The sequence below is a fragment of the Theropithecus gelada genome, chromosome 8 (assembly GCF_003255815.1).
Source record: "Theropithecus gelada isolate Dixy chromosome 8, Tgel_1.0, whole genome shotgun sequence".
NCBI lineage: Eukaryota > Metazoa > Chordata > Mammalia > Primates > Cercopithecidae > Theropithecus > Theropithecus gelada.
Window position 1 is genome coordinate 104320727 of NC_037676.1, and position 22071 is coordinate 104342797.

Below are 22071 nucleotides of genomic sequence, written 5' to 3' on the forward strand. Positions count from 1 at the left end.
GAAGCAGGAACACTAACAAAGCCCCAGTCCCAAGGCCCAGAAACATAAGGCCTACCTAAGACTGAGGCTGGCCCAGTTGAACTGAGAACTCACCACCACCACCACAGCTCTGCCTAGTACAATGAACAAGAGCAATCTACTGCTAGCAGAAGAGCACAAACATGGAGAGAGAGGTCCCCTTTGTGGAGCAAGGGTGAAGAGTCTGCTGAAAACTAAGGATGGAGCTTAGACATGTAGAAAAACACTCTGGCATGCCACTGCATAAGGTCACTGCAGTCCACCATTGGAGAACTTTGGAGTCTGTTATGCTGAAGGTAACTACGGCAATCACAAATTCAACTCCACCCAAACTCGATACTAATTACCAATCTTGTTGTTAACTACTAACAAGATTGACTCAACCCTTCATATCAACAATCTTACAGAAGAAAAAGTATGCCCAATTCTGAGTAGCAATATTATTTACTTTATTATCTACTGCTGTTCTACAAACACTTTCCAACATGCAATCAAAATTACAAGACACTCAAAAAAGCAAAAACAAAAAGCCCTCAACTCATTGTCAAAATAAAGCAATCAACATAGCTAGAAAGAGAGATGGCCTGGATTTTAGAACAATCAGAGACTTTAAAATAGCTATGATTAATATGTTAAAGGCTTTCATAAAAAAGGAGGATAAAATGCAAGAAAAGATAAAGGATCTTAGATGAGGGAGGGAAAGTATAGAAAATAAACAAACTTAAAGATACATTAATAGAAACTTTATCCAAGTTGAAATCAAAAGAGAATATTTTTAACAAAAAGATGATGCAAGAGCTGTCAAACAGTATAAAATGGTCTAATATGCATATAATTAGAGTACCAAAGAGGGGAGAGAAAGATAGAGGTGTCAAAGTAATTAAAATGGGGAAAGAGTAGCTTTTTCAATATGTGATGCTGGAAAATTTAGACATCCATATAAAAAGTTATTCTTGACCCTTACCTCACAAAAGACATAAAAAATTACCTCAAAATGGATCATATAACTAAATATAAAGCTTAAGCTTTAAAATTTCTAGAAAAAATAAGAAAATCTTTGCATCCTTCATTTTAGCAAAGATTTCCTAGATAGTACTTAAAACTACTCTTCCAGGCTGGGTGCAGTGGCTCACACCTGTAATCCCAACACTTCGGGAAGCTGAGGCGGGTGGATCACTGGAGGTCAGGTGTTTGAGACCAGCCTGGCAAACATGGTGAAATCCCGTCTCTACTAAAAATGCAAAAATTAGCTGGGTGTGGTAGTGGGCACCTGTAATCCCAGCTACTTGGGAGACTGATGTAGGAGAATTGCTTGAACCTGGGAGGCGGAGGTTGCAGTGAGCCAAGATAGCGCCACTACACTCCAGCCTAGGTAACAGAGCAAGACTCTGTCTCAAGAAGGAAAAAAACAAAAAACAAAAAACAAAAAACAAAAAACTACTCTTCCACTTTTAAAAATTGATAAACTGAAATTCACCAAAATGTAAAACTTTCTACTCTTTGGATGATACTTTTAGGACTTTTAAAGAAACAAACTAGACACTGAGAAAAAGTATTTGCAAAGCACATATTTAATAAAGCATTTGTATCCAGAATATATTCTAATTAGCTACGTATCATTAAGACAAATAATTTTTAAATGGGTGAATGATTTGAACAGACACTTTATCAAAGAAGATATGCAGATGGCAAAGTAGCACATGAAAAGGTGTTCAATATCATTAGGGAAATGAAAATTAAAGCTATGATGAGATAACACTATACACTCAAATTGCTAAAATTACAAAGAGTGATAATACCAAGTGCTAGAGAAGCTATGGAGCAACTAAAACTTTCATATATTGCTGATTGCAATGTAAAGTGGCACAGTCCTTTTGGAAACAGTTTGAGGGATTTTTTAAAATAATGTTTAACATATATTTGCTATGCTTTCCGTATGATACAATAATCCCACTCCTAGTAATTTACCCAAGAGAAAGGAAAACATACGTCCACACAAAGGCCTGTTCATGAATGTTTGTAGCAGCTTTATTCCTAGTAGCTAAATACTGTAAACAACCCAAATCTTCATCATTTGGTTAATGGATAAACTTGTGGTATACCACACAATGGAATTCTTCTATTCAACAATAAAAAGGAACAAACCACTGTTACTTATAACAGCATGGATGAATCTCAAAAAAAAAAAAAAAAATACTCCAAGTGAAAAAATCTGAAACAAAGGCTGCATACTATATGATGCCATTTATATATTCTGGAAAAAAGAGAAAGCAGAGAGCCAGATCCAGATTGTGGTTGTCAAGGGCTACAGGTAGAGGGAGTAGATTTACTACAAAGGTGTACATTTTCAAGTGTTTGATACATTCTACCTCTTGATTGTGAGGTAAAACAATGATTACATACATTTTTCAAAATGTATCAAACCATATATTTTAAGAGAATGAATTTTCCATGTGTTAATCATACCTCAGTAACCCTAACCAAAATAGACATATAGTGCTATGGCAAAAGAATGGGGCTTGGTCAACTGGATCTTCACATGGAAAAAAATTAATCTTGACCTTGTACTTCACACCATGTACAATGAAATCAATTCCAGACATATTATAGATTGAAATGTAAAGGTAAAATAATATACGAAACTCAATAAGAAAGATAATTTAATTTTTAAAACAACCCAATGTTTTCACATTTTTAAGACCCGAAGGGGCTTCTCACAAAACAAGATACCCAAATGGCCAATTAATATATGAAATGGTGCCCCACCTCATTAGTCTATAGGGAAATGCAAATTTAAACAATATGATGCTATTACACACCCATCAGAAGAGCTTAACTAAAAAAAAAACAAAAACAAAAACAAAAAAAACCAGAAAACACCTTGTTTTGGAAAATATGTGGACTAATTAGAACCCCCATACACTCCTGATTCTGATTATAGCATAAATTTTTTAATTGATGCAACCATTTTTGAAAACAGTTTGATAGTATCTACTAAAGCTGAACATATACCTGCCTTATGATCCAGAAATTCCCCTCCTGCATATGTATTCAACAGAAATATGTATATGTAACTGAAACCATAACAAAACTGACTCAAGAAGAAATAGAAAACCTAAATAAATCAGAAAATAAATCAGTTAGTAAAATTTCTTTCCTCAAAGAAAACATCTGGCCCAAACTGTTTTACTGTCAAGTTCCAGTACACATTTAAATAGCAAGTAATTTCAGTATTTTGAAAACTATTCCTGACAAGGAAAATCACAGAAAGATTTTAGTCAATCTCATTTATGACTAAAACTTAGCAAATTGTATCTAGCTAAGTATAGAAAAGATAACACATCATTACAAAGTTGGTTTTATCTCAGCAATGCAAGGTAGCTTAACATTAGAAAATCCATTAATGTAAACTAAAATTAACAAATGAAAGCATAAACATCATTTGATCATCTCAGTGGATATAGAATAGCATTTAATAAAATTCAACGTATATTTATAATAGAGACTTTTAGCAAACTGGGAATAGAAGAGAACATCTTAAGGTGATAATGAATATTTTTAAAATACTTCCATCAAATGAATGTACCATAATTAATTTAATACAATTTACCTACTATTGGATATTTACATTCTCTCCTTTTCATTTTGTATTATTTTACTATCATAATGTATGCTGTGATGAACATTTTTATGCATGTCAAGTTACCAGTGCCTCAATTTCCTCATGTATAAGATGGAAATAAGACTCAAAAGGCTAAAATGAGGATTACATAGAATGTTAGGTTTATGTATGTCTTAGGGAATCTTGGGAGAAAAGTGTGGTTTACAAACCTAAGAAAAACTTGTTCTGTACTTACCTGGTGTTGGATCTCTCACAGCACACTGCAGGCTCAAGTCAGAAGAAATGACTCTGTCAAAAATAAAATTATTGTCTTAGCTTATCAGGAACTAGGAAGAATAATTAAAAAGTCTAAATACACCTAATAGAGTTCTGTTAATATATATAAAACACAAATTTTAAGTCTTAGCATTGTATCACACTTTAATATGCCACTATTTCTTTCTTTATCATTGGTTCTACATTGGTTCTGATTGTTTCTAAAATCAGAATATAATATCTGCAGAATGCAATCAGTGATGGGGATTATTGCTTGCTCCAAGATTTCCTTGTATCATTTGCTATTGTCCTCTCATCCCACTTCCATCCCACTAATCAAGCAAGTATGACTACTACCATGCTTGCTTCATCTGACTGTGATATATAGCACTTCAGTTTTGCACAGTAGTCAGAGTGATCATTCTAAAATTTAAGCATAACACTCTTCTCCTGGAACCCCTTCCACAACTTTCTCTTGCCCTGTGGATAAAAGCCAAACTCCTTGCCATGACATCTAAGGTACTTCATCATTTAACATCTGCTTACTTCTGTAGTCTCATCTCTCATCTCTGTACCATTGCCTGAGCTCCAGCTACTTCACACTTCCTTCAGTTCCACCTCACCTCTTGCCAGCTCCCAGCGTTCATACACGCTGCTCCCTTGGCCAGGACTAACTTTCCTCCTTCCCCACTCACCTCCACCTGACTAACTCCTACTTGTCCTTCCATTCTCCACTTAAGTGTTGCTCCTCCAATCAAGTCATCTGCTGTACTTGACCATCTTAAGTTCATTTATTAACACTCCCAAAGAACACTGCACTTTTTCTTTTGTAACATCATATATACAAATACATATTCAGTATTTCTTGTCTTCCTTGTGAGTCCACAGATCATGTCTGTGTCTTTCACAGCTGGATCCTCAATGCCTAGACCAGGACTGGTCTTACAGAAGATGTTTAATAAATATTTATTGAGCAAAAGAATTAATAGAGACATCCTCAGTCCTCAGCTTTCCAATTCATCTTTTGATTCATATTGATAATTTAATAAGCTTCCTACCATATTTCATTAATGAGGACTCACTAATTATAGAAACAATACTATTTTATATACCAATTATAAAGAAAGAAATGGTGGCACATTATAGTGTGATACAAGGCTAAGACTTAAAATTTTTATTTTATACATACTAAAAGAGCTCTATTAGACTTTTTTTGGATTTTTATGATGCCCATATAAAAGGAAAATATAAAGATATAAGTGAAACAAATTGGCTTAGGTATTCACATTCAGAACCACAGCATTAACAGGGCACCAAGCTGAGATGGGTGGAGGTCAATGAGCCCACAGCCTCTAGCCAAGCCCCGGCACCAGGTGCCTCCACCATGGAGGAAGAGATACTTTCTGACCTTCCGCTAGCCCAGTAAATGACAGTGAACTCCCAGCAGAGACTCTTCTCCCTAACTACTTTTTTGTCCTATTAAAATATCATTTTTTAAGGACACAGTTTTTTGATACAGAGAACTTTCTTAGGCATGCACCATCACATTGAAGTAGAGAGGACAAGAGTGCCAGAGGTCTCCTAATCCCCATCCAGCACTCTAGGACTCAGGATATCAGGTTGGAAATACTCAGCCATGTCTGGGAACATGAGGAGGAAAGAGACACAACCAGAAAAGCCATAGCCCTCATGTGACTCAGTTTCCTCATCTGTAAAATGGACATACAGAATTAGATGATGTATTTGTACAGGGTCCCAGCAGAAAAGAGATGATACTTTCAAATGGGAGCTTTAGTGCAGGGGACTATTTACACAGTGTGACTATTTACACAGGGTTAAGGGAACCACCAAGAGGGGGTGATGCAGGTGCCTCCCATTGGCCAAATCCAAATAGAAACCAGAGGTCAGGGAAGCCCGTTGATGGGATCCATGGAGACCAGCCTCCCTGGATCCAGAACAGTGTGGAAAAGGGGGAGGGTGGGTCTGAAAGGACAAATGGAGACTCCCCAGCACAGATCATCTCTGAGTCCCCACAGAACAATCCAGTTCTGGATAATCCAGTATTCTATGATCATTTCAATAAAGTGTTAAGCTTTGCAACAGCAAGAAGAGATGTATGTTTATTCCAAAGACTTAAGGAAAATCCACCAGGATGCAATTTTTCATCATTCCATGTGCTTAGCTCAGATGACAGTACTCTCTTGCAGTTTTTGGAAACGGTTCAGATTGAGAACACCCCACTATACAGACCCTGTTTTTCTCTAATTGAGCTCTTAAAATGTAGGGGCATTCTGTTTTGACCTAGTATTGATGTGTCCCCTCTGGTCTCATCCTCCAGATCCTTTTCAGAAACAGGTTCTTGCAGTGTCCACTACCTCACAGAAAACAGGTTCCAGCAGGAGCAAAGCAAAGGCTTTGGCTTTCTAAGCCAAGCCCCTAGAGTCTCAGAACATAGTCAACATGATGAACTAGAGCCATACTTACCACCCCTCCCACACATCCAGACCAGAAACCATTCTTTTTTGCTGGGAGAAGGTATGGAGAGAAAAGTAGAACTGTGTAGTCATAGTGGTTCCTGAGAAAGAGGCTTCTGGTGAATCCATTTCCCCCCATCCAAGCCAGTAAATGGTAAGCACCACATGTGTTTTTGTCCTCTTTCCCCCTCACAACTCATTTTTAAAACTCTCATTCTTTCCCTTGACTGGGCCAGTGCTCCAGGTATCACCCACCCCATCACATACCCTCCCTTCAGTGACAACCAAGTTCCATTAGCACTCCCAAGTCATGGGTGCTTGGTCCTAGGGCCAAGGTATGAGATTTGTCATTTCAAAAATCAAAGATCCTTTCAAAAATTTCATTTGAATAAATAGCTGCTTCTAAAGAAGTTCCTAGCATCACCCGCCCTAAAGGCCCAGGCAGTGACACTGACCACAGTTTCTAGTATCTGTTCTTTCCTGAATTTAGAGATGATGCTATGCTCCAAAGCACAGAGGGTTTTGTTGTAACCATTATACTGAAGCCCAACTAGGCAACACTGGCCATTAGAGAGAGGTCATACTGTGCCATGAAAGCGCTCTTAGAATAGAGAGGAATCACACTGGGTTAGAACGAAAACTCATTTGGAATAAAACAAAAATAAGTTTTCAGAGAAAAACATCTCTATTTTTCTTTCAAATGAGTCAGATGATTTTTATAAAGTGAATGAAGACTCTCTAATTTCTGGCAAAAATAAATAAATAAATAAATAAATAAATAAATAAATAAATAAATAATAAAAGGAAGAGAGAGGCTGCCCATTCCCAAGCGGGAATCTAGCGGGGCAGGGAGTTCGGTATATTGACCTTGACCAAATTGTGTAATCTCTCTGTCTCATTTTTCTCATTGGCAAAAATGCCAGTGATTTGGATTAAAACAGTTATCGAGGTCCCTTCCAGTTCTAAGAATATATGGCCTTCAAGCTAGGAAAGGGGCTTTCCACTTCCGAGACCAAGGATTTGCCATAGAAAAATGAAGCAAAAAAGGAAGGTCTGCTATTATCAGCCAACCAAGGCTCTAGTCTGACAAATAACAGAAAAGAAGTGTTGTGTGGATCTTGTCATCATGGTGGCTTGACCCGTCCTAGCTGTGTTTCCATCTCAATGATACAATACAAATGGGCTATTCCAGGCATCTCAAGAATGCCCCAACCATAAAAGGAATTCTCCTAAATGGCCCCTCTGTGACATTACGCAGAACTCCTCTTTACATGGCAGTTTCACCCAGCTTCAGATTCAACTCTAGATGAAAATATTACAATTGGATGATTTGACAAGTGCTGAATCTAATCCTTGTTGCTCTTTTGCCAGAGTTCTTACAAAGAAGAATGCCAGATGTTGTACTTGTATATTTCATGGGTAACTGAATGGGAAAAAAACAGAACACAGCAAACCTAATTGTGACATTTAACTGCTTTTGAAAACCCACAATATAAACATACCAGAAATACCATATTTTTAAAAAACTGTAGCAAAGTCAAATGTCTCTCAAACACACACAAAAAAGCCTGTCATGAGTAATTCCGAATAAAGCAATCTGTCAGTTGTAAAATGCAAGTACTCCTTTATAAATAGTTTGCATGCTTCCAACTTGCTTAATAAATACCATGTTAATAGATCAAAAATATTCAGAGAGAACATCTTCAAGCCCAGAAAACATTAACTAATCAGTTGCTTATGTAACATCAGGCTGGATCTCCCTTATCATTTATTGGGTACAAATCACATTTATCAGGGGCACTTATCAGGGGCAAATCAAAACACCATCGATTGCCCAGAACAATTCCTTTTCTTGCTATCCTTTTCCACTCATCACACAGCCAGGAGCCTGAACACCATTTAATACTCCACTTCCTCCTCCTCTCATCAATAACCAAATCCCGCAGATAGTGACTACTGAAGAACTTTGTCTTCTGGTCTCCACCCATTTCCATTGCCTTAATTAAGCCTTCGTCCTCTACCTATTGGACAACTGCAAGATCCTCCAGCCTTCAGCGTCTTCAAGTAATTCATTCATCTTTGAGATTTCTCTTTCTTAAATACACTTTTGATACATCACCCCTCTGATCATACTCACCCTTCAATGGCTCCCTGTTGCTTCTAAGAAGAATTCAAAATTCAACACGATGTCCTCCCTCACATCCCATATTCCAGCCTTGTCAAGTTGTTTTGCTTTCCAATTATCAGGATACTTTGTTCTCCATGTCCTAACAAACCAACTGCTCCCCATCCCAACTCCAAAAGAGCCCATGTAACGATTATGTTTTTTTTCTTTTTTCAAGAGGAAAACTTCTTTCCTGGGCCCTGTATGACCTGTCCCTTGCCTCTCAACCTGAGACTACCCTCCTCTCGGGCTCAACTCTAGCTGTGCCAGCCCTCTGTAGGTTCTGCTTCCTTCCTCAGTGGAGACATTTCAACATGGAGACCCCTTGCTAGCTACTCTTCATTCACCTAACTTGAACTCATTCTTCAGGTTCATTATTTGACTCAGGGTCAATGTGACTCTCCCAGTGAGACCTCCCATCATGCCCACCCCAAAAGGAAGTTTGGTCTTTGCTACATGCTCTTCACTATTCTTTTCCTTCATTGCATTTATCACAACTCATGGTTATATAGTTAATATTGAGGTTATTATTTCAAAGCTCATCACCCACAATGAATACTCACTTCTGTGAAGTAGAGATGGTTCAGGTTCAAAGTTCATCCCCAGAGGCTAGCACAGTGCCTAGTACTCAATAAAAGTTTAAAAATCAATGAGTAGTAGCTCCAGCCTTACTCCATGTGTACATAATATTCTGTTGTCCCCAACCATGCAGATAGAAAAGTCCACTGCCTCCCTAGCAACTCACCTGTGCCCTGAACAGAATTAAATTGGAGTACCCATGATATATAATGCATTTCCATCTTATGCTTTTTTCTCCTAGACTACAAACTTCCTGTGGGCAAAAATCATGTTATATCTTTGAAGCATGTGGATCCTTAAGTATAACAAAAGGTGTGCAGAGGGGGAACGTATGTCTACAGCTATACATTTTGGGGGGTGCCACAAGAATAACAGTGTATTAGTCCATTCTCATGCTGCTATAAGGACATACTTGAGACTGGGTAATTTATAAAGAAAAGAGGTTTAATTGACTCACAGTTCCACAGGGCTGGGGAGGCCTCAGGAAACTTATAATCATGGTAGGGGAAGCAAACACATCCTTCTTCACACAGCAGCAGGAAGGAGAAGTATGAGCAAAAGCAGGGAAAGCCCCTTATAAAACCATCAGATGTTGTAAGAACTCACTCACTGAGGGTAACTGCACCAATAATTCAATTGTCTCCCACCAGATCCCACCTACAACACATGGGAACTACAATTCAAGATGAGATTTGGGTGGGGACATAGCCAAACCATATCATTCTGCCCCTGGCCCTTCCCAAATCCCATGTCCTCACAATTCAAAACACAATTATGCCTTTCCAACAGTCCCCCAAAGCCTCAATTCATTCTAGCATTAACCCAAAAGTCCAAGTCCAAAGTCTCATCTGAGATAAGGCAAGTTCCTTCCATCTATGAGCTTGTAAAATCAAAAGCAAGTTATTACTTCCTAGATATAATAGAGGTACAGAAATTGGGTAAATGCACCCATTCCAAATGGGAGAAATTGGCCAAAGCAAAGAAGTTAAAGGCCCCATGCAAGTCTGAAATCTAACAAGGCAGTAATTAAATTTTAAAGCTCCAAAATAATCTCCCTTGACTCCATATCTCATATCCAGGTCACACTGATGCAAGAGGTGGGCTCCCATGGCCTTGGGCAGCTCCACCTCTGTAGCTTTGCAGGGTACAGCCACCCTGTCAGCTTCCTTCACAGGTTGGTGTTGAGTGCCTGTGGCTTTTTCAGGCACACAGTGCAAGCTGTCAGTGGATCTACTATTCTAAGGTCTGAAGAATGGTGGCCCTCTTCTCACAGCTCCACTAGGCAGTACCCCAGTGGAGGCTCTGACCCCACATTTCCCTTCTGCACTACCCTAACAAAGGTTCTCCATGAGGGCTCTGCCCCTGCAGTAAACTTATGCCTGGACATCCAGGCATTTCCATACATCCTCTGAAATCTAGACAGAGGTTCCCAAACCACGATTCTTGACTTCTGTGCACCCAAAGGCCCAATACCACGTGAAAGCTGCCAAGGTTTGGGGCCTGCACCCTCTGAAATAACAGTCTGAGTTGTATGTTGTCTCCTTTTAGCCAAGGCTGGAGCTGCAGCAGCTGAGATGCAGGGCACCATGTCCCAAGGCTGCACAAGGCAGGGAGGCCCTGGGTTTGGCCCACAAAACCATTTTTCCCTCCTAGGCATCCAGGCCTTTGATGGGAGGGGCTGTTGTGAAGGTGTCTGACATGCCATGGAGACATTTCCCCATTATCTTGGTGATTAACATTCAGCTCCTCATTATTTAAGCAAATTTCTGCAGCAGGCTTGAATTTCTCCCCCCAAAATAGTTATTTTCTATTGCATCATCAGGCTGCAAATTTTCCAAACTTTTATGATCTGCTTCCTCTTGAACACTTTGCCACTTAGAAATTTCTTCCGCCAGATACCCTATATCATCTCTCTCAAGTTCAAAGTTCCACAGATCTCTAGGACGGGGCAAAATGCCACCAGTTTCTTTGCATAGCAAGAGTGACCTTTACTTTAGTTCCCAACCAGTTCCCCATCTCCATTTGAGACCACTTCTGTCTGGACTTAATTGTTCATATCACTATCAGCATTTTGGTCAAAACCATTCAACAAGTCTCTAGGAAGTTTCAAACTTTTCCATATCTTCCTATCTTCTGAGCCCTCCAAACTGTTCCAATCTCTACCTGTTACCCAGTTCCAAAGTGGTTCCCACATTTTTGGGTATCTTTACAGCAGTGCCCCACACCTAGTACCAATTTACTGTATTAATCAATTCTCATGCTGCTATAAGGAGATATCTAAGACTGGGTAATTTATAAAGGAAAGAGGTTTAATTGACTCACAGTTCTGCAGGGCTGGGGAGGCCTCAGGAAATTTACAATTATAGTGGAAGTGGATGCAAACACACCCTTCTTCGCACAGCGGCAGGAAGGGGAAGTATGAGCAAAATGGGGGAAAGCCCCTTATAAATTCATCAGATCTTGTGAGAACTCATTCACTATCCAAAGACCAGCAACATGGGGGTAATTGCCCCCATGATTCAATTACCTCCCACTGGGTCCCTCCTATGACACATGGGGATTATGGGAACTGTAGTGTTTCAAGATAAGATTTGGATTCTGGATCCCAAACAAGTTTGAGGAAATTTGAATATGGACTATATTTGAGATGATTTTGTGAAATTATTATCTTAGGTGTAGTAATGATATTGTTTACATAGAAAAATGTCCTTATTTTGAGGAGCATGTAGAAGTATTGAAGGGTGAAGTATCATGATATCCTCATCTACATTCAAGCGGTTCAGGAAAAGACTATGAACAGTTATGCATACATCTTACTTAAACACAAAGTTGAGTCTATGTGTATATACAGGAAGAAAGCAAGAGAAAGAAAGCAAATGTAGCAAAATGAAGAGAGTATGACTATGTACTATTTTCTATAACTTTTCTGTAGGTTAATTTTTTAAATAAAAAGGAATGCAAGTAAATAAAGCAAGCCTCTTTCACATGTGAACTAAATATTCTACACAATGCCCAAGTATGCTCCTTTGAAGTTCTAAATGCACTAGCCACTGAGGGGGAACAATGCCTGCAGCCTTCATGTAGGGAAGGATTGTTTATCAAACCCTGGGGGATCCCAACCTTCTGATGGGAAAATAATAGCCCCTGGGCAGTGCCATTAGGAAGACTATCTCTGGGAGGAATAAAAACTAATCTGGTTAGCATTTCCTGATGACCCAGGCAAAGTGGTCCCTGCCCCAACACAAGCCAATCTCTTTTCTGCTAATTCCTTTGCCCACCATATGTGAATTATACTGCTCTTTGTGTTAAGTGACTAGAGATTAAAAGATGAGTATGATGCAGCCCCAACCTTCTGGTCATTTGTTCCAAAAGTGACCATTTAATTATTGTCCAAACCAAGATAATTTTGAGAGTAAAAGGAGGGTACAAACCAGACAAGGTGCTGAGATAACAGTTATAAACTGGGAGTGTCCCAGGAAAATTTGGATGTATGGTTGTCACCCCAGAGTGGTGACAAACACATAAATAATAGCAACAACAGCTAGTCACATAACAAAATAATATAAAGAAACTGTCATGAAGACATTGCCTGGGAATTCGGAGGAATGATATTTCTTTGAAGGAATCAGAAAGGACTTCATGGAGGAGGAGGAATGATAGGATCTCTGCAGATACAGATAGAAGAGAAAGTCATTCTGGATAGAAGAAACTGTGTGAACAAAGACCAAAGTAGTAAAATGTAGGGTATACCAGGAAAGTGGAGGCAACTAAAATAGCTGATCTGAAGAGATGTCCATAGGAAAGACAGGGAGATGGGCCTGGAGAGGTAAAAATGGAATCATGGTGAAAAGTGTATAGTTAATCCAACAGGCAACAGGAAGTCACTAAGTGTTTTTGAGGGAGACAGGAATAAATCTGTGGAGGGCCCTGAATGTCAGGCAAGACTTAAAGCCAGAGAATCAGATCTTTTACAGAGGGAAGGGTCTTCTACAATAGAACTCGTAAGTGAAAATCTATATTACTCAGCCTGCAAACATGAATGCTATAAGCCAAAATAAATTGTCACAGACATTGATGTCATAAGCTTTTCAAAATCACCTTTATTCTTTCTTGTGAGTGATTCTGTTTCATGTGCTGGGCCAAGTATTACTTCTCCTGTCAATGTTTCATCATAAAAACCTTCACGGCCCTATTTCCTTAAAGTCACTGTCACAGTAACAAAAATGAGAGAGTTAAAATGTTCAGAACTGCCCAAGCTAGAGATGAAAACCAAAAACACAGCATTCGAGCTGAAGGAAAAACAGGTCACTTTGGGGAGGGATGCGATAAGCTTGCGGTCAGGATGCGAAATTACATTTTGAAGGCACAGCTCACTTTAATGCAAGTCCTCCTGCTGCACGCAAAGAAGCCTGAAGCACTCTCACATTTAGTAAGATTAATTATATTATTCCTAAAGTTTATTTATAGCTCTTTACTGGGTTGCATAGAAAATTTCAGGGGGAAATGTTAAAAGGCAGGTTTTCAACTATTTTCAATTTTATTCCAGATATTTGACTAGACAAGAGCACATGCCTCCTAAAAGAATAAGTTATTCTAAAGAAAACTATTCATATCAGATCTTTCCGGAAAAGGTGAACAACACTGGTGAGGCAATCTCATTTCCAGAGGAGAATGGCTCAACAGGAAGCCAGCGTTCTGGTCTCTTAAGACAAAGCCAGCAATATTTGTAAACAGAAACCATGTATTCCCTTTCTATAGAGGGTGTGCCCCACTCTTCAAAACATATTCCCTGGTCATGTAAGGCCATGAATAAATCAGAGAAAGGCCTGAGCTGGAGAAGTAGTTCTTCATTTTTCAGTTCACAAGGGTTTTATATCCACAAAGAACATCCAAGAATACCATCCAGGAAAAAACAAACAGAAGCCAACTTTCAAAGGCTTCCACTGGTCAAAGATGCAATAATTTGAGCTTTCAGAAAGATAACTGCAATTAAATGGAAGCCATTAAAAATGCTTAAGTCCACAAGTTCACGTATGTATATAAACCTTTGGAGGATGAAAGAGAACCAACTTATTATTATGAAACCTGGTCAATAAAAAGAATCAAATATTTATCTTGTCTCTCTGTATGAACTATATCACTGGGTAACCAAAAAGTAAATAAGGGGCTGGGCACAGTGGCTCATGTTTGTAATCCCAGCACTTTTGGAAGTGGGCGGATCACTTGAGGTCAGGAATTCAAGACGAGCCTGGCCAACATGGCAAAACCCCATCTCTACTAAAAATACAAAAATTAGCTGGATGTAGTGGTGCACGCCTGTAATCCCAGCTACTTGGGAGGCCGAGGCATGAGAATCACTTGAACCCAGGAGGTGGAGATTGCAGTGAGCCGGTATCACGCCACTGCACTCCAGCCTGGGAAACAGAATGAGACTCCATCACAAAAAATAATAAATAAATAAACAAACAAATAAATAAAATATAAAGTAGATAAAGGGAAGCAATTCTTTGCATCCCAAGTGATAAATGCAAAAAAAAGTCAACGTGGAATATCATCATCTTAGAAGCCCCAATAACTAAATGAATCTAAGCATTAACCATTGTTAATATTACAAAAAGACAAACAACACAAATGTTATCTGCTTCCTGATGGAAAAACACATCTATAATCTTGCCAAACGAATTGCACCTGAGTTTGATCAAACCTCAAATTCCAGCCACCACGCTGCAAGAAATACAGAGGAACACAATGAAATGTACCATAAGATTGCAATCAGCAAAATCTAGCCTATGAGAAACTCTACAAGTCAGAAGGCTGAGTTCATCCACAGACAAATAATAAGGAAAAAGAAAGGGATGGAGCAGGAATGTACAAATTAAAAGAATGGCATATCAACATTCATTAAACGAGCAGAACTAAGCTATAGTATCTAGGGATGCATAGCTGGGCAACTGATATAAAAGTCCAGGTAATGGTTACTTATGAAGTGAAGGGGGTTATGATGGAGATGGGTCACACAGAAGAGACTTCTAGGGAGGCTGGTGAAGTTCTCTTTCCTGGCCTGAATGGTAGTTACAAATGTGTTTGCCTTATGGTAATTCACTATGTTACATATTTGATTTGCAGTGGGGGTTATATCTGTGCTTTATTTTATAATGATGTAGTTTGATCTAAAAAGAGTAAAGAAAAATATCTCCATCAAACTCCTTGAAAACATGAAAAATCTGATCACTTTCAGAGGTATAACAGGTAAATAAGGCAATAATAATTCCTATTGAAGGAAGGTGAGCAAAAATATATTCAATAAATTGCTATGATCGATATTAGAAAAATGTTAGCTAGGAAGAAATAGAATTTGAGTATGAAAACATGAAAGGAAAGATGTTCATTAATCGTAGAACCCTGTGGCCTCTGATCTCCCTGTGATCCCTGGAGGTGTAGTTCATTTCCCCGTGTACAAAAGGGGATTGTGTCCAAGCCTAGAGTAAGCCCTATGTAAGAATCATGGCTTAGAGTACTAGAGTTTTGGAGCAAAACCAGCCTCTTCTGCTAATTTTCTCTCTCTGAGTAAGAGCTGCTGATTTTTCCCCTTGAAAGTATATTTTCAGGCTCTTGTGAAGACAGAACTCCTGCCCTAGGACACTAGATGACCATATGAGCTTTGCTGCCCACCATAAACTAACAGGTCATCATTTAATCCACCAAACCATAAAATCAGCTAAGTGAAGTCACACTCTGTCACCAAGTGGAAGTGGTATATAAGATGGGTCTGTAGCAAGTCCTGTGGATACAAGTAAGCCATATGATTCGATGGCTCAGATTCCTATGGCCACCTACTCCTGATACATTGCTGCCTCTCTCTCAATCCACACCTATGGCTTCAAAAGGAGTTCCCTGTAACCAGACGATGATAGGGGAAAAAAAGACTCGGTCACGTTTTGCATATGATACTCCATTATACATCAGCAACAGCTAGAAGTAGGCCATTATATATCCACTCAGGGGTGGCCCTGAAAAATAGTAGAGAGAGAAAATCCTCCCAGTTGGTAGAACTTCATAACACATCTGGATATCTGTTTTGTCTAGACTGAAAGATGGCCAGAAGTACAAATCTACACTAACTCATACATAATGGATAATGATTTGGCCAGATGGTCATCGACTTGGAAAGAACAGAATTGAAAATTGCTAAAAAGGAGGACGGAGGAATAGGCAGATGGATGACCTCTTGGAAAAGGCAATGAGTGGGAAATATTTGTATCTCATGTGCATGCTCACAAAAGGACGTCCACTGCAGAGAAGGCTGTCGAAATCAGGGGGACAAGATAACATATTCTGAGGATGTCAGCCAGCCATTTCTTCCCAGCCACCCTAGTAACTTCTCCATAGATTTATCTTCTGAGTGGTCATGACAGTAATCAAAGAGTCTTACGTGTAGGCTCACCACAGTGAATCTGGCTAGCACCATTACTGTGTTCATCCTGCGAACAGCAGGGGCCAGCAATGAGTCCAGGTGGACTATTTAGCCGTGCTATGGTGGGTGAACTACACTGGATTCTTTCCATTATGAAGTGGGCAAAGATTTGTTCTCAGGGAAATCAACATTTCCTCTGGATATGGGTTTGCCTTTTGCAAGTACCACCAATTACATATTTAGAAAATGCCTTATTTACCATTGTGGTACCACTTACGACATCACTTCTTATTAAAGCGCTAATTTCACAACAAAAGAGTGCAGCAATTGACTTGCAGCCACAGAATTCTCTAGTCCTGCCATATACTCCATCATCCAGAAGCAGCTGACCTGGTAGAATGATGGAATCACCTACTGAAGGCTCAATTGTCACTAACTGGGAGGTAACCTCTTGAAAGTTGATGGCACTATATCTTACAGGATGAAGTACATGCTTTGAATCAACAACCCTTAGAGAGTGGTATTCCTCCCGTATCTATAATACATGGGTTGGAGAATCAAAAATTAAAATGGGAGAGTCTATTCTAACTATTATGCCTAATACGCTAGTCACAAAAATGTTGCTACCTGTGCCTAAGATTTTGGGCTCTGCTCGTTTAAAGTTATTCATTTCCCAGAAAAGAAAAGCCAGCTGCAGAAACCAGAATGGTTCCACTGAACTAGAATTTGAGATTACCACTTGGTCATTCAGACTCCTTAAGCCATTATACAAACAAAAATTGTTCTACTGTGCTAACTGGGGTCCCAATTACTAAGCTAAAATAAGATTGTTGCTGGATAATGGGGGCATTAAGAAAGATGTCTGTAATCCAGAGGATTCTCTGTGGTGCCTTTTTACTTCCATGTCCAGTAGTAAAGTTAATAGAAGATTTCAATACACCAACAAAGGAGGGATGACTAAGGACACAGACTTTTCAGGAGTAAAGATTTGCATCAGCCCTTCAGAAAAAGAATCCTCACCAACCAAGGGGTTAAAGAGAAAAGCACATGGGAGTTGATAAGGAAAGAAAGAAGACATATAGATATATAAAAATGTAAATCCTACATCTTTCTTTCTTTCTTGCTGTCTCTCTCCTCCCTCTAAATACACACACACACACACACACACACACACACACACAGAGCTTTGTGATCAGTTACAGAAGTGAGAACTATAGCAACTATGTATATTTTCTTCCTTGTACATATTTGTGTATAGAACTCACTTTCCCCTTTTTCCTTTCCCCAAGTGTGTCTGTTATACAAGGAGTGTGTCATATAAGTTAACTACAAACTAGGTGGTTAACTTTACAATTTAGTCTTGTAAGTTACATGATAAATGGGATTTTGATTAACCTGTAAGGGGAATTAACATCATCAACATATAAATGTAAATGCACTGACTAATGGCACTTCGTATCCCCCTTATCAGGGAACTAGTGAGCACGCCTTCATTTGTACAAAGGATAATTGCATCAACAGAAGCATTACAATGTTGCTGTTGCTGCTTTGTCAAGTTTATATATGGGTGGAGGGCTGTGTATAGATGAAAAGGAGACAAAGGGGTGGACTGTGCCTAACAGTGTATTGCCAACCCAAATTCGCATTCATCCTTATACCTTCCACTATACTGATGGGGAAAGAAAGTAGCACGCCACATTTCTCAGACTAACTCACCAATTGGCTTCTTATTGGGCTTTGTCATGGGAGCACTAGCAGGATATTGTAAGACCGGAAGAAGGGAGGAGTGTTTTTGTTTCTTTGGGCTTCTGGCAGTGCCTTCAATGGCAGTGGCAGTGATGACATCATGGTTGGCTAGTGTGGGCTTCTGGGCTGCTGCTCAGCATCTTTGGTTTAATAGCATGGACCGTGAGACAACTGAAAGCAGGGACTGTCTTAAACTTATGTGTCCCTGACAGTGCTTGGCCTAGGGCTAACCTCACAGTAGGCACACTTATAAGTGTATAGTAGTGTTCATTGTATTCACCTTGTTGTGTAATGAACCTCTAGGACTTCTTCATCTTGCAAATCTGAAAGTCTATACCCAATAAACAATAACATTCCTTTTCCCCCTGCCCTTAGCCTCGGTAACCACCATCCTATTTTCTATTTCTATGAATTTCACTACTTTAGATAAGTACACACATGGTTTTTAAAATCTTACGTAAGTGTAGAATCTCTAAGAGTTGCAAACGATACTAGAAGTAACCTAGTGCAAGGTCTCACCCAGTGCATGGGCCCCACCTTTTTCATCTTAAATTCAGTAACGTACTTTTTGATCACCTGGTCTCTGCTGGAAGAATCTCAGTGACTGCTTCAAAAAGGTGAGCCATGCTATGGGGGGACTCTTCCTGTAATAACAAAGTTCTTCCTCATATTTACCCAAAATGGTGACCTTTTACCCATTGATAGCGGTCTATTTTCTAGAACAGAACACATTCCCTCCCTCTTCCAAAGTTTAAATGTTTTTATGTTATTTTAAAAATATATTTGTATCACACTTGCTTTAGCCTGCCATGAGACAATGATTCACATGAAGAAAATCAGAAAACACAAAGAATATCAACTTCTGTTGAGATCCAACACTCAGTAACAGTGCACTGTGTAGCCAGAGGTCTCCATAGTCCAGAGAAAGGCAACAGAATCCAGGAACTAATTAAAAGAGTGAATCAGCGTTTGTTCCTGAGGCCCTCTGCTTGACTAGGCTTTTAAAAATAAATATTCTTCCACATGTCCATGAGATTACTGACAGTTTCTCATTAGGTAACTACTTATCTCTTTAATGAACCAAAAGATTCTCTCCCAGGTAGTCACAATATTTACCACAATTGCAAAGATAAAAATTTTCAGTAATAGAATTTCATTCGCAAAAGACTCCTCATTCAAAATGATTTCTGAAGTTGCAGAGGCAGGACATGGTCATGTTCTTGCACCATTTCTAGTGACATTCATGGCAACCCTTTCCCCAACTAATTGCACATGTTACTTATATCACAAAATCATATTATTGCTATAGAAACATAGCCTAATAATAATAATAATAAACAGTTTGAAGAACACAGAGACTATGACAAAATATCTCTAGTAGAAGATCAGAAGCTGGTCAGGAATGGTGGCTCATACCTGTAATCCCAGTGCTTTGGGAGGCTAAGGTAGGAAGACTGCTTGAGGCCAGGAGTTCAAAACCAGCCTGGTCAACATAGCAAGGCCCATCTCTACAAAAAAAAAAAAAAAAAAAAATTAATTAAATTAAATTAGCCAGGTGTAATCATGCCCACCTGTAGTCCCAGCTACTCAGGGGGCTGAGGCAGGAGGATCACTGAGCCCAGGAGTTTGAGGCTGCAGAGTACAGTGTCCTGAGATCTAACCACTGCACTCCAGCCTGGGTGACAGAAAAAAAAAAAAAAAAATATATATACACACACACACACACACACACACACACACACACATAACCTTATATATATATATATATATATATATATATATATATAACACTATGTATTTTTTCACTTAAAAGAGAAAAGTAAAAATAAATAAAGTTCAGGAAGCAATAATTTATAAAGAATAAATGTAAATTGCTAAACATATGGAAAAATATACATCTAGCTTACAATCAAAGAAATGCCAATCAAAATAACATAAGAGGCCAGGCATGGTGGCTCACGCCTGTAATCCCAGCACTTTGGGAGGCCTAGGCGGGAGGACCGACCACCTGAGGTCAGGAGTTTGAGACCAGCTTGGCTAACATGGTGAAACCCCATTTCTTCTAAAAATACAAAAATTAGCTGGGCGTGGTGGTGCATGCCTGTAATCCCAACTACTCAGGAGGCTGGGGCAAGAGAATCCCTTAAATCCTGGAGGCAGAGGCAGCAGTGAGCTGAGGTCATGCCACTGCACTCCAGCCTGAGTGATGGAGTGAGACTCTATCTCAAAAAAACAACAACAAATATCAAATATAAGATACTACCATTGCCTTGACACATGAGGATAAGGGGAAGCACACACTCAATACTGCAGGTGGAAGTGCCAATTGGTCAACTTTTTATAAGATTAATTTGCCAAAAAAGTAACAGAAATCTGAAAAATATTAATATATTTTGATCAAGAAGCTTTATTTCCTGTAACGTAAAGAAAAAAATTATTAATCAACACACAAAAAAGCATGTGTAAGGGTTTTATAATCTGTAGTAATAAAAATTGGGAACACCTAAATATCAAACAATGGATAAGTTAAATAAATTGGAGCTCCCTCAGAAGATGGACTTGTACATAACCATTAACAAAAGCAAGCAGTTATATGGCAATGTTAAAAGGCAGGCTCTATTTTAAGCAATTTATAAATATATTAACTCATTTAATCTTTACTATAATTCTATGAGATAAGTACTATTATTGTCCCTATTTTACAGAGATAAAAGAAAGGTATAGAAAGTTAAGTAACTTGCCCACAGCCAGGAAATCAAATAGTGTTAAGCCAGTATTCATTCAAATTCAGGCAATCTGGCCCCAGATTCCATGCTCTTAACCAACATACAATTATACTATAGAAGAATATTTAAGAACATGTTAAAAATCTCAAAATATACCTGTAAAATGTTTTTAAATGAAGCTACCAAATTGTAGTTTGTAGATATTGTATACATTTGGTATGTGTATAGATAGATGTAATATACATATCATACATGTATTATATATGTCAAACTAACAGGAGCTATCTCCTACAGATATAAATATAAATAGCAGGAGCTATCTCTAGGTGTTGAGATTAAGGGCATTTTTACTTTCTCCTTTCTTCTAATTTTCCAGTGTTATTTTTCACAACTAACATATATTACACTTACAATAACAAATACACAAAAGTTCTTGGTACCAACTCAAGTATTCCTAATAGGCCACTGCCTTCAGCCTAGAACTTGAGAGGACCCAGTTCTTAGCATGACCATCTGGGAACACACTGAAGCACTTCATTTTGGTATACCTCCTTTATTACCATGAGATGTTGGGTTTGCTTTCATGAAGAAAACAAAAGAGTAAACAATCCTGGACCTGAACTGGTAGCACTTTATCAATAAAAACATTTCACATCAATAAAAGATTTTTATTATTTCAATATCAGAGGTTTCAAAGAGCCCACCATGTATCCAAATAAGGTGTCTTTACTTCTCCCCTTTCACTCATAAGTTATCTCAGTTTATCAGTTTGCAGGAATTGAAGCTTCACACACAAAATTCCAGTCTGGGAAGAAGAGTGCTGCTTATCCACAGGGCCTTATGCCACGTGACTCATTGGGATTTCCAGACGGCCTTTGCCTTACTGTACCAAATTGACCCTGGAGCTCCTAATGGTAATTCCCAACTGAATCGATTTTGAGATTTACATTGCCCCTGAGAAAAGGACAAGTGAGATGTGACAGAAATTAAACCAGCACCTTCCCACACAGACTCTGCCCACGCCACGAGGAAAGAAAACAATTGCTGACGGGTCAGCAAGACAGAGGCAATAA

General features: G+C 38.8%; 1 protein-coding gene across 5 annotated transcripts in view; it reads right to left on the minus strand.

The window, feature by feature from the left end:
• NCALD (neurocalcin delta) overlaps positions 1-22071 on the minus strand; it is a 446402-nt gene that overhangs the window by 329679 nt on the left and 94652 nt on the right. For 3 of the 5 annotated variants that reach the window (XM_025393541.1, XM_025393540.1, XM_025393544.1), the window contains exon 2: positions 3876-3928. The gene's annotated coding sequence lies outside the window, so the exon portion shown is untranslated. Of the gene's footprint in view, positions 1-3875; positions 3929-12701; positions 12778-22071 lie in introns of all 5 variants that reach the window. The other 2 variants (XM_025393539.1, XM_025393543.1) reach the window with 1 other exon arrangement.